The sequence below is a fragment of the Lipotes vexillifer genome, unplaced genomic scaffold (assembly GCF_000442215.2).
Source record: "Lipotes vexillifer unplaced genomic scaffold, Lipotes_vexillifer_v1.1 scaffold916, whole genome shotgun sequence".
Taxonomy (NCBI): Eukaryota; Metazoa; Chordata; class Mammalia; order Artiodactyla; family Lipotidae; genus Lipotes; species Lipotes vexillifer.
Window position 1 is genome coordinate 3,795,249 of NW_006798383.1, and position 3,603 is coordinate 3,798,851.

At 57.5% G+C, this 3,603-nt stretch overlaps 1 protein-coding gene across 1 annotated transcript in view; it reads right to left on the reverse strand.

Moving 5' to 3' along the window:
* SH3PXD2A (SH3 and PX domains 2A) overlaps positions 1-3,603 on the reverse strand; it is a 237,414-nt gene that overhangs the window by 17,495 nt on the left and 216,316 nt on the right. The window lies entirely within an intron of this gene.

A 3,603-nucleotide genomic window follows, 5' to 3' on the forward strand; every position in this document is an offset into this window, starting at 1 on the left:
GCCAGCTAGAGCAGGTGAGAGGAAAGTCTGGCTGGTGAATCTGGGCAAGGAGGCCACAGGGCACAGAGAGGCAGAGCCCAGGAAGGAGAAGTGTTAGTGAAAGAGAGACAGCAGCTGTGGGGGAGAAGCTGGCCCCCATCGTCACCTCGGCTGTGCTGCCTGTTGACCATCCCGCCCAGGGTCCACCGGCGATCCAGGCGCCGCAGATGGGCCTTGCGTCTCTTGGACACTGGTGTGGGAGATGGCGATGGAACACGCGGCCGACGGGAACCGGCGGAGAGAATGGACATGAGGATGAGATGGGATGGGTGGGGAAGGGATGGAGGGAGGGAAGGTTCGCATCCCCTGGTCTTCACTGCCTGGACTGAGCCCCGGTGGCACATGCCTGCTGGAGGGGCGCGGATCTGACCAGTGGCAGCGCTGGCAGGTGGGGAATAACTCAACCACAGCCAAATTGCATGGGTTATGCCCTGGAGCCTGGGAGGGGCTAGGAATTTAGAATCCCAGCACCTGAGAGGGGAGGAGGAGCCTTGGCTCCAGCCCCGTGCAAGGACGACCCTTGGTTGCGGCCCTAGGGGGAGGACATGGCTCCCACCATTGCTGGGCAGTGATGGTTCCCAGGAGGGTGTACCCCACTCTCCACCAGGGCTCACATCCACCTGTTCCCCTGCCCCCACTCACTCAGCAAGTCCTGCTTGTGAACCTGCCACCACGAGCCAGGCACTGCGGGTGGAAGAGTAAATGTGCCCAGCAGAGACTTGGGGTCTCTTCCTTGGGGGGGCTTTTAACTCTCACCATCCTGGGTTGGTTTATGTCTTTGCTTTTTCAGTCACCCCCAATGGATCAAGTCTGTTGAGGGCTAAGACTCTGCATCTCTGCGTCCCCAGGGCCTGGCACGGGGCCTGGCACGGGGGGCTGATCCTTCAGAAATGTTGCTGAGTGAAGCACACACAGTAGGATGCCACAGGCCTTGGTCTGTTCCTTCCCCACATGCTACCCACTGGATTTCTGACAACGGAGGACCTGCCTCCCAGCTTTTCATTGCTCCACACTCCTTTCATCTGCACAGGTCCTCTGGCTGCTATGGACCAGCTCCACATGCCCCCCGCCTTCCTATGGGACGCCCAGGTGCATCAGGGGCCCCCACCTCCTGGCACTGCAGAAAGAGGGTGCCAGGCTGCCCAGGTCTGGGGGAGGAGGCCAGCACTTAAGAGTCAAACTGTCCAGACACAACTGAGCCACATCCCACCAGGGCCTCCTGGGAAGTACTTATTTTTCCAGAGGGAGAAGACTAGCCTGTTTGACCTGCTTCCTGTAAGCAGCAGGCCTGGACAAAAGGTTAGGGGTATGGATTCAATCCAGGCTGCACTGCCAGGTTACTGTGTCACCCTGGCAGGCTGCCATCCCTCCCTAAACCTCTGTTTCCTCATCTGTCTTTGGGGTTGACACCACCTGCCCTGGTGTGAAATAAGACAGGGACTGGACAGGCTCTGTGGAATGGAGATGAGGTCCTGTGTGAGGTCAGACTGGGAGGAACCTGGACAGCTGACCTCCTGGGGGTGTGTCCACCTGGTTTCTCTGTGAACAGAGGAGCTTCACTTCAGCTGATGCCCAGCCTGGGGCCACCCTAGCAGTAAGTGACATTTACCCGGTTTAAACCAGGTACCAAGACCATCTCACTGGAGCCTCACAAAAGCACCATGTAGCTGGCACTCTCCCCATTCTAGAAATGGGAGGCCAGGAACCCTCTGAGTCACACACCTGAGCGTCAAGGTGGCACGCAAATCCACGCAGTCTGGCTCTGGAGCCTGGACTCTGGACTCTAGACCCTGTGCCCTTTAGGCACCAACAGTGGAGAATGCCTGGACCCTGGAGCCAATGCCAGCCCAGGGAGAAAGGCAGGTCATTGCCGGTGGCTGCAAGGCACAGGCAGAGACCCAGGTTCGGGTCTTGGCTCTGCCACTAACTGATCTGGGGACTCCATGGAGGTGACACCCCTCTAGGCCTCCGCTTCCTCACCTCTGAGGCGATGCGCCTCACTGAAGCACCCTGCCATCGTCGGGCCTGGACCCTCCTCATCAGCAGTGGACAAGAAGGTCTCAGCCTCCACCTCGGCCCTCCTGCCCCCTACTGAAACGTTTCTGCATTCTCCACAGCACACCTGGCTTCAGGAGAAACATGAACATATGCCAGAATATCTGATAATAGAAATAAACCGAAACAGCCTCTTTTCTTTCTGAAGCAATGGAACATGAGTTGTTAGGGAAGCTCTGATGGGATGAAGGCTTCCAATTTCTGCCTATAGAGCTCAGGGGACCTACAATGGGATGGCAACAGGGCTGGGGTAGAGATGGCCAGAGACGGGACCAGGGTGGGCTGATCTCTTAGCCACATGGCTGCCAGTGCAGAGACTGGCGGACACACCACAGCTGTTGGGCCTTGGGCTGGGGTACTGAGTCCTGAGCCCTTCCGTACAGCTGGGGGGAGATGCCCACGATGTGATGATGGAACTCACACCTGCCCAAATGTTGCCAGGGGTGCTGGCACACAGGTCCTATCAAAGTGTGCAGAGGAACCTATTATCAGGAGGTTCGCCCTGAGCATACACGCGCACGCGCACATACACACCCGCCCCCGCCCCTGCCCCTGCTTGAAGGCGGAACGTCCACTGGCTGCCTGGTTCTTACTCCATCGAGGTCAAAATTCTCTATAACCTGTTACTGCTTGTTCTGTGCAAAGCACCCAATCTCTCTTCAAACCAGCCTGGCGGCATCAGTGCCCAAGCACCTCTCAGGCTCCTTCCTGCCCACTTGGTGTCCTGGTCCTCCAGCATCTCCCTGACGTCTCCACTCTGACTCTCTTGGCATCACCTTTTCAGGTGGGGCTCCAATTCCACACACATAGACACACATACACCCTCCTAGAATTGCTCACAAGAAAATGCTTCACGGAGAGGCATGCGGCACGGTGGGAAGACCACTGGCGGAGGAGGCCGACCAGGGCTCAAGCCTTATGAGGACAAATATATATCTAAATATTTGCAGCCTCAGTTCCTGCATCTGGAAAATGGAGATGGTGACAGAGCCTTCCCAGGCTGGTGAGGGCATTTCAAGTACCAGGGCAGACACCTAGGAGTGAGTGAGACCTCAGTACACTCTAGGGATTGTTATTTCTGAAAAGCTCTGGGATATGCCCCAGAATGTGGAACTGGATAGGAGGTGAGGCCTGGTGACTGCAGACAAAACAAACCGGACCCAGCTCAGGGGCTACGACCCTGCACCGCTGCAGAGGTGCGAGGGAACCAGAGATGAGATGCGGGACAGGCTCAGCCCCTGGGCTCGGGGAGCAGCCAGGAAAGACCGAGTAACTGGCCTGAACATGCCAGCCCTTCTCAATGGGGCCTGGTCTCTGGAAACCTGTCACAAGGCAGACATGCACTGCAGGGGCTGCAGTACTGGTCAAGGGACTGAGATACAGCATTTACATAGGAGGAAGGGTGGGGCTCCAACTGCCTGCCGAGTAACCGACATTTGGGGGAAGGATGAATACAGAGCTGGGGCTTGGCAGGCCGCTTATTTTGGCCTGGGCAGTGTGGGATGGGGG